General features: G+C 47.9%; 1 pseudogene; it reads right to left on the reverse strand.

Annotated features, from left to right (window-relative positions):
- Positions 1-599: 599 nt before the first annotated feature.
- LOC146425722 (uncharacterized) lies at positions 600-3,788 on the reverse strand (annotated as a pseudogene).
- Positions 3,789-13,389: the final 9,601 nt, after the last annotated feature.

The raw sequence follows: 13,389 nt of genomic DNA on the forward strand, positions 1-13,389 counted from the left end.
GAGGGCCAGGTCGGCACAATTTTGCAGGGGTGGGGGGGGGGGTGCGGGGCCATACCATTGCGCGGAGGCAGGGGAGGGGGGACTCCCGACGCTGCTGGCACCTCAGAGCCGGCTCGTGTCCTTTCTTTCTTCAGCATCTCCAGCAGTGGTTCATTCGGATGGACATAAATGCGTTTGGGAAGGGCATTTGGAGAAGTATACTTGCTCTTTGGGGCTCCATCCGCCGCTGACTGCGGGACATCATGGTCGGTTTGAGTCGGCACGTCTTTTGTGCAGGGCTCATGGACCAAATATACAGACTCTAGACCTTTTAAAGCCTCAATCTCTGCAGTGTAAAATTCCTGTCCCTTCAACGCGTCCCAAATTTCCCTCCATGTTCCATGGAAGAGATTGTTTTCTGGTCTCCAAATATCATCTCTTTGTACAGGGACTTCCCCACACTGAGCCAGGAAGAACAGTCCATGTCCATGTCCATGTCCATGTCCATGTCCATGTCCATGTCCATGTCCCAGACCCCCGGGACTGTATTCTCCAAGACCCACATCAGCAAGTCGCGGGCTACCTGCAGCTGGATCACCCTAAGGGTTCTCCAAAAAGGCTCACAAAATTTCGTCCTTTGGCATGGGAGAACCCATCGCCATGTCGGGACCGAGCCACGCTACCTGGCGGGTGGGGGGGGGAGGGGGCTCAGGATGGGACAGGCGGTGTACCTTAGTTGCATGCAGTACGCGTCGGTGGTCACCAGATGTCGCTGTTGGACCGCTAGCGGAGTGAAGAGTCGAGAGGCCTCAGGTGATCAAAAGGATTCTGAATTTATTATGTATTTTAACAATTTATATAGACATCATTGGGCCGTTTGGATTGGGCCAATTCAAAACCTCCCCCAGGCCAATTGGCCAGGCTTGAACCGCCTATCTCCAAAGACCGTTTCAAAAACACAAAAACTTTATAAAACATAGAAAGAAGAAAAGTTCCCATGGGCAAGAATCTGTGTTGCCACAATCCTGTTCCCAACGCTCCAGTTAAATCTCTTCATGTTCTGCCCCTGAAGGGTTCTTGCTTCTGTAACCATGTTGTCCAGCCCTTGACAGATGTCTTTAAAAGAGAGGAGCAAGATGGTTGAATTTTAGAAAAATTAATTTGCACCAGTAATTCTATACGCTTAAGAGACCATTCTGGGTTAAAAAACAATTGTTATTTGCCCGTGTTCCTTATTACATATGGGCCAACTTTATAAATTTTTGGTTAAAGTGTTAGTTTAGGAGGAATGGGAGTGTTAATTTGGGAGGAATCTTGTTTTGCTTTGGCTACAATATTAATTTTGAATTTCTGAGTTTAACCTAAGAGTGTTGGTTGAGTCTTTGGGTCAGGTTCAGGTCTCCAATTACACACTACATAAAAAGGATTAACCATGGTAAGATTAAACTAGCAGTCACTTTGCTCTTCTTTACAAGACTTGGTAATTTCGACATTAATGTCACTTGGGTCACCGGAAGTATTGTTACCAGTGAATTTCTGGCAACAACACAAGGCAAATAACGCGGAGGGGGAGGAGGGGTGGAACCAGGCCTCTGTGTTTACCGAAAGTGTCTCTATGGCTATCGAGAGATCACTCCAGCCAGCACTGCTCTGGTGCTGTACAGAAAGGCCCTTCTCACACCCGTGCCGGTGTAAGGCACAGATTCTCACTCACCCACGGAGTTGGATAACTCGTGCGTCACCAGAGACAAAGAACTCAGAGCGCTCAGTCAGCTGGAGGTTCCAGAGGTTTATTCTGAAGAGTTCCAGGGTGAAAGAGGGCGAGAGACCCCAGCCGTCTACATTTAAAGGGATGGCTGGAGGGTCAGGGGAGAGGAGGCGGGGGGAACACCACAACCAATGGGGAAGAGGAAGGGATGGAATCAGGGGTTCGGTTACAGCTGGGGGGATTTACATAATTTGGGGAGGAACCATCGTGTTCTCCAGAGGGGAGGACTAAGAAGCCTCCCATTAGTGGAGTTCTGCTGTATTGGAACCACTCAGCTCCTCAGCAGTTCCTGAGGTGGTATCATCCACCCCAACAACTCCCCCTTCCTTATTTAAAGGAAAGGCTTCTCCTACTTGCTTAGTTAAACACCTTTTGAGGCAACCGAACAAGCTTAGAACAAGGAAAATTATTAGGATCACCCACAGTCCATTTTTGACTAAGGATGCTAGCTATCCCTGAAGTCCCCACTGTCCGAAAAGATCGCCAATCCAGTCTGCTTCTTTTTCTGTCTTCAGTTCTTTGATTTGATCCTTTATTTTCTGTATCATCGCGTGGATGCTCTGGCTATGAGATGACAGGTTAAAGCAATACAGTCCTTCGAATTCCTCACAGCCATGTCCATGGGCCAATAAAAGAAAATCGATGGCTGCTCTGTTTTGCAGTGTTGCATGCCTGGTGGTTTCTTCATCTTCAAGAAGTTGAGAGAGGGCACTCGAGGTTAGGTTAGTATGCTTTCCAAGCCAGTAGTCAAGGTGGCTAAGTTCACCTAAGGCTTTTGCTGCTGCTACTCCAGGCAGGAAAAACGATGCAGCAATCCTTTTAGACGATGACCAATTGATAATTTCGCTATCACAATTAGGATCTAATTGTTGTATATTTCTTTTTTGGTGGGCCAATCGAGTATGGTTTCTCCAATGTAGAATTTGGGTTTTGTTGGATGCTAGTACAGAAAGCCTGCCAAGAGTGCACGGTCCCCCTTGCAGCTGGGATGGGATTCCAGACCACGCCTGATTCCCGCAAATCAGGAACATACCTTTGGGAAGCACTTTGGGGTGTACAGATGACTCTGTTGGGATGACCTTTTTATCCTGACACCAATTACTGACAGAGTAAACCTTTCCCTGGGGTGTTGCTTTTCTACTATGACTTAATTTCTGGTGTTCCGACCAGGATAATGCCATCCCTCTTTTTGGGCTGAAGACAAACTTGAGGCAAAGGGTAGCCTGGGAGGACCCCAATAATAGTAATTCGTGGGGTTCCTCTGGTGCTGTTGCCAGCGTGCTTACCCATTTCTCCCAAGCTTCTTTCTGGGGGAGCACCTCGTTTGCAAAAGGCAGTTCATCTTTGTGGAGAGGGATCCCCACCAGGCATGATGAAAGTGGGTCACTGACGCTGCCCATAGACAGGCACATATGGTCTTGCTGGAGTGCTTTTGCCAATGTAACCCACATATTGGTCTTTGGCTGAGGGACAATCCATGCGACAACCTCTGGTGGTAACAGGATGCAGGAGGTCAGGAGAATGCAGAGGTAGGCAATTACAGGCATGGTGGTAAGAGAGGTATAGGTAGTCCTTTTTTCTGTGGGATTTCAAGCAAAAATCATTAAAAGATGGTTTTCTGTTACTTCTTTCTTTTTCCCCTCTCAACCCCCTTTTTTTTCATAAGACACAGGTAATAAGGTTGTGGGTTAGGGAAACACATGAGGGTAACAGATAAGGGATTTGTGGGTTTGGGGAACTGCTTGAAGGCGGCACAAATAGCTGTTCACGTGGCTGGAATCTTGCGCCGACGTCTTCTCCAAGCGGCACTGGTTTCTTTGTCTGGAGTTTCTTTGTCAGTGTCTGGTGTGTCATCTTTCGCCTGCTCAGGAGCTGTCGCTGACGGTCGGAGGTAGGGCTTTACATATTTTCCTGGTATCCACTTGGGTCCTGAAGGTGTGGAAACACAAGCATATCCCCTCCCCCATACAATTAGTGAAAAAGGGCCTGATATTTGATGGCTTTCTGGATCTTTGATTAACACTGGTGGTTGTTCTTTCAATTTGGCTTGGGTCGAATTGGAAAAATGCCGGAACACAGGGGGGTCAGGCTCTTCAAACGAATTGTTTAAGAAATTTATTGTAAAAAGGGCTTTGCAGAGTCTCATAATGGGAGAATTGAGTTCTGACCCTTTGTTGTGGTTTTGGAGGATGTTACAGCAGACTTTACCCTAGAGCTTCTCTACCCAGCCCGGTTCAGCACCTCAGTGCTCCAAACCCTCTGTCCCAGGGCTGGACACTGCGCTCTCACCGGCCGGGGAGCCATAAGGCTAGCTCTGGTTCATCTGCTTCCACAACCAGCGATGATAAAGGAGGCGAGGAGGGTCTATGCGTTGTGTCCATGGAATATGTTTATTTGCATGGTGCAGCAGAGGCCAACGACCTCCCCGAGGCAGAGATGCCTCGAGGGCGAAGGCCTCACATACACAGCCACATGTGGAGCATAGACACACGTGGAGCATAGACAGCAAGATGGCAGAGGGTAAGGGGTTTTATAGGGAAACAGAGAGGGGCAGGGACAGCACACAGGCCCAGTGACCTCTGGGTACAGGGGAGGTATAGGGGCGGAGTTAGGAGTACAGGAACCAATAGGGGAAACCCGAGGGAGTGGCCAGGGCCACGTGGGGTTAGGGTACAGGAACCAATAGGGAAAACTGGGGGCGTGGCTAGGACTATGCGGAGTAGGGAATGCAGGACAATAGGTGACAAGTACAGTCGTTAAGAAAGGGGCGTGGGGAACTTGCAGCTATTATCACAATAACCCTTCCCGCTGTTGGTCTAGGACCCTCTTAATTGTCTGGTGGGTCTTCTCAACTATGGATTGTCTTGTAGGGGAGTGGGGGATGCCTGTAATGTGTTTGATGCCCCATGAGCTAAAAAACTCTTGAAGTTTGTTAGAGATGTATGCTGGACCGTTGTCAGTTTTTATCTCAGCAGGAACGCCCAGGGTAGCAAAAGCAAGGAGAAAGTGCTGTATAACATCTCTTGCCTTTTCTCCTGCATGGGCAGATGCAAAAACAGCTCCAGAAAATGTGTCTACAGAAACGTGTACATATTTCAATCTGCTAAACTGGGGGACATGGGTCACATCTGTTTGCCAGACTTCACAGCTGCCTAGACCCCGGGGGTTAACCCCAGACCCTAATGATGGCACTTGGTAGCTCTGACAGCTAGGACAGGTTGCTACAATTGCCCTTGCTTGGTTACGAGGTAGTTTGAACATTCTCATCAGTGCTGGTACATTCTGATGGTAAAATTGGTGGCTCAGCTTTGCCTGAGCAAAGGTGTCTGGAATGTTAGGAGCTTTCACCGGCATAGCCAGAGCGTCTGCCCTCCGATTCCCTTCAGCAACTGGTCCAGGGAGATCGGTGTGTGACCTCACATGCATCACATGGAACGGCTGCTTTCTGTGGGAAAGCAGAAAAACAAGTTTTGAGAGCAGTTTATATAATTTAGGATTTGACACTTCTTTTAGCCAGGCATGTTCTGCTCTGGCGACTACCCCAGCTACATAAGCTGAATCTGTTACCAGATTAATAGGTTCTTCGAACATCTCAAAAGCTCTAACAGCAGCCGCAAGCTGCGCAATTTGCGGTGAGCCTTCGATTATTTGGATATCGTGCTCCCACACTTGCGTTTCGGGATGTTTCCAAGTCACGACTGACATGGGATTTCCCGGAGCCATCTGTAAAAACAGTTAGAGCCTTGAGAGGGGTTCGACTTTGGAGTTCTTTTGGGGCCAAATGAAAAGCCGAATTGAATAATTTATGTTTTGGATGGTGATTTGAAATCTTGCCTGGATAACTATCCAGAGAAACTTGAAGGTGTTCATTTGTTTGGAGTATGTTTGCTAAGGATTCATTTTCCAATGATGGATAGATGCAGGTGAAATCACACCCTGCAAGGGTACGGAGGCGTGCTCTGGCTCTCATGATTAGTTGCGCTACTTGTTCCTGTCGTGTTGTTATGGTTTTGAGTGGCTGATGTGGTAAGAAAATCCACTCTATTATAAAAAGTGGGTCTTTTTGTGCAGTGTCCCATTGAAAAATCAGTCCATACAGCCTAGGTGACTCACCCAGAACGATGAAATTAAAAGGCAACTCAGGACTTGTCCGATGGGCTTGGCGAGAAGATAGGGCAAGCTGTACCTTAGCGATGGATTCCCGGGCCTCCTCTGTGATGACTCGGGGCGAGTCCAGGTGGTCACAGCCTTTCAGGAGGTTAAACAGCGGAGCAAGGTCCTGCATAGTAATTCCCAGCAGAGGACGAATCCAGTTTATAGAACCACACAGTTGGTGCAAGTCCCGGAGTGTCCTTGGGTTGTCTTTGATGGTGAGCTGCTGGGGTACGATGGTCCGTTCGCTGATGCGGAGTCCCAGGTAGGTCCACGGGCAGGTACGCTGAATCTTTTCCTGCTGGATCTCAAACTCTGCTTTCTCAATGGCTTGAATAGTTTTTTCTAGAGTTAAGTTCAGGTATTTATCATTTGGTGCACAAATCAACACATCATCTATGTAGTGGAGAATGATAGAACGTGCAAACTCTTTGCGGATAGGGGACAGGACGCGAGCCACGTACCATTGGCAAATAGTTGGAGAATTTTTCATACCCTGGGGTAACACACACCAGTGGTATTTGCGCTGGGGGGCTTCCTGGTTTAGGGATGGCACGGAGAAAGCAAACTGAGGAGCATCACTTGGGTGTAGGGGGATTGTGAAGAAACAGTCCTTAATGTCAATGACAGCAAGCTTCCAATTCCTAGGAAGCATTGAGGGCGAGGGCAGGGCAGGCTGTAGGGGTCCCATATCTTCAATGACTTCATTGATTTTCCTGAGGTCTTGGAGGAGCCTCCATTTGTCTTTTCCAGGTTTCCGTATGACAAAGACAGGAGAGTTCTAAGGGCTATTAGATGGTACAATGTGACCTTTGGCGAGTTGTTTTTTTACTAGGGATTCTAAAGCGCTGAGCTTCTCTTTGCTTAGGGGTCACTGGGTCACCCAAACTGGGTCGTTTGTTTTCTAGTTAAGGGGCGGGGTGGAGCGCACCCCAGTGGCCCCAATTAGAAATCCTGAGATGGAGGTGGGATTACCAGCTGAGTCCCCCACTGGGTAAGGAGATCTCTGCCCCAGAGGGTAAAACCAGAGTCAATTACGTATGGGCAGATGGTGGCTGTGTGTCCTTCAGGGCTTTCTATGATGATATTATTTATACTCCTCTGGGAAGTTGCTGACCCTCCTATGCCTGTGATTCTGCCGCCTGCTGGTTTGTTCTTCCAGTCCTGGGGCCATTCTGCTCGAGAAATGATGGTTACATCGGCCCCTGTGTCTACCATCCCCGTCAGGTAAGCAGTGGATTTATCATTGTGTAGTTTACAATGCATCATGGGCTTATCTGCGCCTACAACTTCTGCCCACCATATGGAAGGTGTTCTGTGGCACCTGGGGTGGTTTTCAGGTAGTATGATAGCTTGTGCTACCACCTGACCCTTTGATAGAAACCAGGGAGTGTTGTTACAGGAGACAGAAATTTGTACTTGTCCACTGGGGTCTATTTTGTGCACCTCGGGTAAAATAAAAAGTTCAGGTGGACCATGCTTAGTGTCCCCGACTACTAGAATGTCCACAGTCCTGTCAAAAGGTTTTTCAAAGCCCACATATATGTGTTGTTGATTTCCATTGCGGAAGTGGTGTGTATCAGTACTTACAAGACAGAGTCTCTTGTCTGTTCTGCCGTGTGGGGTGCTGTTACCATCCATCGCAGGGGTGGCAGGGCAGGGAGAGACGGCTGTAGAATTTGTGTCCTTGCGCGGAGCCGTGCCGCGCTTCACTGTCCGTTTCCCTGGTCCTTCTGATGGTGATGCTGGCAGGGACAGCCTGGGGGCACAGCCTCAGTATTTTTGTTAGTATTTCTCTTAACACGCTTTGGTTCAGGGCAGTCTTTGGCAATGTGTTTAAAACTCCCACAATTATAACATCTCCGTGGAGGTTTCTGAGATGCTGCTAGTGCTTCTGCTACCCCTTTTGAAACTGCTTGGGCTATGGCTGCCTCAGGAGATGCTAATTTGGTGCAAGCCTCAATCATCTGATCGAGGGTAGGAGGTGGGTCTAGCGGGAGGGCTTGGAGGACTTTTTTACAACTCTCATTAGCATTCGCCATAGCTAATGCACGCAGCAGCTCCTTTTGGGCTTCTGGATTCCCAACTTGCTTTTTAACTGACTCTTTTAGTCTATCGAAGAATTTTATAAAGGACTCATCGATAGTTTGTTTTATGGTGGAGAAATTTAGAGAGGGAGTGGAGTCCGAGGGGGTTGAGAGCAAAGCTCTGTCAGCTTCTCTTTTGATATCTTCTAAAATCAGTTCAGGTAATTGTTTCGCCTGATCCTGGGGTTTAACCAGGTTTCCTTCCCCGCAAAGATCATCTAGTGTTATGTGAGCCCTGTTGGGATCTCTGTGATATACCTGGAGGAGGTCTTTTAATTGTTTTCTCCAAGTTCTGTCCCACAGCATGTATTCTCCGGGTGACAGAAGGCATGCTATAAGATTTTTTATATCATGCGGAACTAGTACATTTGCAGCAAAGGTAGCTTGGAGTAGGTTCTTAAAGTAAGGGGAGTTACGCCCAAAATCTTTCCCTGCCTTGCACATCTCTTTTATCTGTGCATATGGGAGGGCGTCCCAGCGGGGGTTTCCTCCAGCCCTGTTATAATGGACAGGCGCAGCAGTGACAGAGATTTTGTTTGCTATTTCCCAGTGCCCCTCGTGTGCTGCTTGTCTGCGTATATCAAGCAAGGGATCCTCTTCAGAATCGCTGCTCTCCTCTTCCGAAGAAAAGCAGGCAGCCCGGGGCCGGTATCGGCGGGGCTGGCTCCTCTTCTGACGCTGGCTGGCTCCGTTGCCGTGGGAACCGGGGAGGAGCAGGGCAGTAGGAGTAGCACCGCAGGGGAGGGGGGCGTGAACGAGGGAGGGACCCACGCCTGGGTGGGAGCTCCCCGCGGGGGGCAGGGCCGACGCAGGGACGACACCCGACACCGCGGGGGGGAGTGAACCCGGCGCAGGGATACCCGATGATGCAAGGGCCGGGGCCGATGCTAGCCCGGGAATTTTAGGCTGATATGAATCAGGCATGCTAGCTTGTATCTCCACGTGGGCCGCGCCATATTGACCCGCAGGGGGGGAGGGTAACGCGTGGTTTGTGCCGTCTCGTGAGAAACATGGAGTCAAGGTAGGGAGGTTTTGGGGAGCTGGGAAGAGGGTGAGGGACAGGCTCGAGCCGGGCTGGCCAAACCCTGCTGGAGCGGGGGATAGGGGAGAGAGCGCTTCTCTCCCCTGGGGTTCCGAGGGTTTGGGGACAGCGGGGGAGGGAACAGACACGGGGGAGGCAGCACAAGAGAGACCTGAATTTTTCGGCAGAACTGATTCAGTCTTAGCGTTCTTAACAGACTTATAAATTACTACAAACAAAGGGAGAAAATTAGCAACCTTTCAATCCCCAGCCTGTGTGAGAACAGTCAGCTCCTGTCCGATCTTATCCCAGAAACTAAGAGACTGAACAGCAGCTACAGAAACATTTGGAAAGATGTTAAAAATCTAGCGAACAAAACATTTTAAATTCCCCTTAGAAAACTGGGAATTATCTGACTTAAGAGTAGTTTTAAGGGAGGTATAAAGCTCTGATTGAGGACGGGTTAACTTCCCACCCATATTCCCCAAATAAATTCTTCCCAACACCGAAAGAAAAAAATAAGGATAAAAAACAAAAGAAGAATTCACCCCAGCAAAGCCTCACTTACCACCTCGAGGCTTCCGAGAGTGTAAAAAAAATCTTTCGGCGTGGTTCTCTGGTTTTAGCCGATTTCTCCTGTCTTAGACAAACGGAGATTTCTCGGCTGCCTCTTTAAACAGATCTAATAAAACTTAGACCTGTTTTCGAGGGAAGTAGCTGCTCCGATCGTGACATCTATGGCATAAAGCCTTCCGAGACACTTTCAGGGATTTTTTCAGGTCCCTGTTCGAGCGCCACTTAACGCGGAGGGGGAGGAGGGGTGGAACCAGGCCTCTGCGTTTACCGAAAGTGTCTCTATGGCTATCGAGAGATCACTCCCGCCAGCACTGCTCTGGTGCTGTACAGAAAGGCCCTTCTCACACCCGTGCCGGTGTAAGGCACAGATTCTCACTCACCCACGGAGCTGGATAACTCGTGCGTCACCAGAGACAAAGAACTCAGAGCGCTCAGTCAGCTGGAGGTTCCAGAGGTTTATTCTGAAGAGTCCCAGGGTGAAAGAGGGCGAGAGACCCCAGCCGTCTACATTTAAAGGGATGGCTGGAGGGTCAGGGGAGAGGAGGCGGGGGGAACACCACAACCAATGGGGAAGAGGAAGGGATGGAATCAGGGGTTAGGTTACAGCTGGGGGGATTTACATAATTTGGGGAGGAACCATCGTGTTCTCCAGAGGGGAGGACTAAGAAGCCTCCCACCAGTGGAGTTCTGCTGTATTGGAACCACTCAGCTCCTCAGCAGTTCCTGAGGTGGTATCATCCACCCCAACAGGCAAACACATCTTGTTTAACACAATTCCAATTCTCAGTAGGACATATTTCTTTTGAAATGCCAGAGTGAATTTTGGATGCCAAATTGAAATCTAAAAAATGGCCAAGAACTGTAATAGAAGAGGGTTTTTCATATTGAAAACAAGGTTCTCTTTTCATGCATCCCACCTGAATTTTTTCATTAATGACACCAGGTAGGGTCATGATCCACTCATCTTGATTCCAAGCCCATTCAGACGGATGGTAAATTTCATTACCATGTATTACTGTTACAGCTTGATTTGGATGGCTGTCTTTAGGGTAGCTTCCATAAAAGCTGGAATGCCCTATGAAGGCTTGTGACCAAGGCCATTCAGTATTGCCCTGGATAAAAGTACCTTCATTTCCTTGAAGTATAGTTATAATTGTGAGAAAACCAATGATAGCAACTCTTCTAATTGAACTAATTTTACCTGGTTCAATTTCAGTTTCAGTTCATTATCATTAGAAGCCACTTTCCAAGGGGTCTCTGGAGCCTTCTTCACTCAAGTACGATGAATCTAGGCGTTCTATTCCTTGATTTTGATCGCAGTGAACGTGGTATGGAGTACTTGGAATGGTCCTTCCCATTGTGGCTCCAAAGTTTTCTCTGTAAGAGACTTAACATAGACATAATCTCCAGGTTGAATGTTGTGTACTGGACTGTCTAGGCCCTGACTCCGAGTTCCAGCCACATGCTTTTCAATTTTCCTGAGTTGCTTACTCAAGGCCACCATATAGGCGGTCAGTGTTTCCTTCCCAACTTGGGTGGATAATCCTTTCTGTACTTTGTATGGTCTCCCATAGAGCATTTCAAAAGGACTTAGTTTTTCTTTGGTTCTGGTTTTAATTCGGATTCGTAATAATGCAAGTGGAAGACATTGGGGCCACGCTAAATTAGCTTCTTGCCCCAATCTTACAATTTGCTGTTTGATTAGGTGGTTCATTTTCTCGACCTGACCACTTGACTGCAGGTGGTATGGGGTGTGAAGCTCCCAATCTATGCCCAAATGATGGCTAACTTGTACCACCTTTGAAATGAAATGCGGTCCTCTATCTGAGGACATTGTGGCTGGAACTCCAAAGCGTGGTATTATTTCTTGCAACAATGCCTTGGTTACCTCCAGGGCTTTGCAGTTCTGGTGGGGAAGGCTTCTGGCCATCCTGAAAAGGTGTCTGTTAATACCAACAAGTACCGATACCCCCCTTTTCTTGGGAGTTCCAAAAAATCAATTTGCCACTGCTGTCCAGGCCCATTCCCTTTCCCAATTTGGCCCAATTTTGGTTTGGGGATATTTTTAGGGCTAGTCTGGAGGCAAAGGTCACACTGTCAGGTTACCTGTGTGATGGTAGCATATAAATTTCCAGCAATAATTTTTTAGATTAAATATTTGTGTAGGGCATCTATTCCCCAATGTGTCTTTTGGTTTTCTTCTCTCACTAATGCCCAAACTAAATGAGAGGGAATGGCCAACCTCCCCTGTGCAGTAATAGCCCAACCCTCTTCATTATACAACCCATCCTGATCTTCAATTAGTTTTCTGTCTTCTTTATTATAGATTGGCTTACCTTCTAGGGAGATTTGGCCATCTGGAATTAAGGCCCCTTCAGTTGTCACCTCACCTTTTGCTGCTTCTTTTGCCTCTCTGTCTGCCAGATCATTCCCTTCTTCCAATTCTGAGTTCACTTTCTGGTGTGCCTTGATGTGCATGATTGCTACCTTTTCAAGTAGCTATACTGCTTCCAACAGTCCAATTATCTCTTGTGCATGTTTAATGTTTTTTCCTTGTGAGTTCAACAGTCCCTTTTCTTTCCAAATGGCTCTGTGTACACGTACAACTCCAAATGCATACTTTGAGTCTGTATAGATGTTTATCTTTTTCCCTTTTGCCATTTCCAAAGCACGGGTTAAAGTGATTATTTCAGCTTTCTGGGCAGAGGTGTTTATTGGTAGGGGTCCAGATTCTATTACCTTTTTGCTGGTGGTGACTGCATACCCTGCATGTCGCTGTCCGCTGGTGACGTAGCTGCTCCCATCAGTAAACCAGGTCTCTGCATCATCCAAAGGTGTATCCTTCAGATCTGGATGACTGGAGTATGTGGCTTCAATAGTTTCCAGGCAATCGTGGTGTACTTGCTCTCCTTTTCGCTGAGGAAAGAAGCTGGGTTGACAATGTTAGTGACCACTATTTCCACATCATCCTACTCCACCACAATGGCTTGGTATTTTAGGAACCTCTGTGGGGAGAGCCAGTGTCTGCCTTTTACTTCCAGTACTGCAGACACTGTATGGGACACTAGCACAGTCATTTTCTGACCCAAGGTAAACTTGCGTGCCTCTTGGATGTTTAGCACGACTGCTGCGACAGCCCTGAGGCACCCCGGCCATCCTTTGGCTGCTGCGTCTAGTTGCTCAGAGAAATCAGCAACTGCCCGTCAATATGGGCCCAGGTCTTGTGCTAGTATTCCCAGAGCAATCCCGTTTTTCATGGGAAAACAGAAAGAATGGTTTACTCACATCTGGAAGTCCCAAAGCTGGAGCTGACATCAGGGCATTCTTCAGTTGTTTGAAGGCCCTTGTGGCCTCTTTCGTCCACTGAAGATCTCTGCTTTCCTTTTTGATGAGCTCATACAAAGGTTTTACAAGGACTCCATAACTAAGAATCCAAAGCCTACACCATCCCGTCATCCCCAGGAAAGTCTGTATCTCCTTTACAGTTCGGGGTTTCGGGGTTTGGCAAATGGCCTTCTTCCGGTCTTCTCCCAGAGTTCGCTGCCCAGCACTGATTTCATAACCCAAGTAGATTACTTCTGGTTTTACTAATTGAGCTTTTTTCTTGGACACCCTGTACCCTTGGAGCTCCAGGAAATTTAGTAAATTTACTGTCCAGAGTACACAGGCTTCTTCTGTCTGGGTAGCTATTAGGATGACATCGACGTATTGTAATAGCTTCCCTTCTTCAGAGGGGGCTTCTCAGGATTCCAGGTCTTTTGCTAGTTGATCCCCGAATAGGGTGGGACTGTTCTTGAATCCTTGAG

This window comes from Lichenostomus cassidix, chromosome W, assembly GCF_008360975.1.
Source record: "Lichenostomus cassidix isolate B80296 chromosome W, HeHo_3.0, whole genome shotgun sequence".
Lineage (NCBI taxonomy): Eukaryota > Metazoa > Chordata > Aves > Passeriformes > Meliphagidae > Lichenostomus > Lichenostomus cassidix.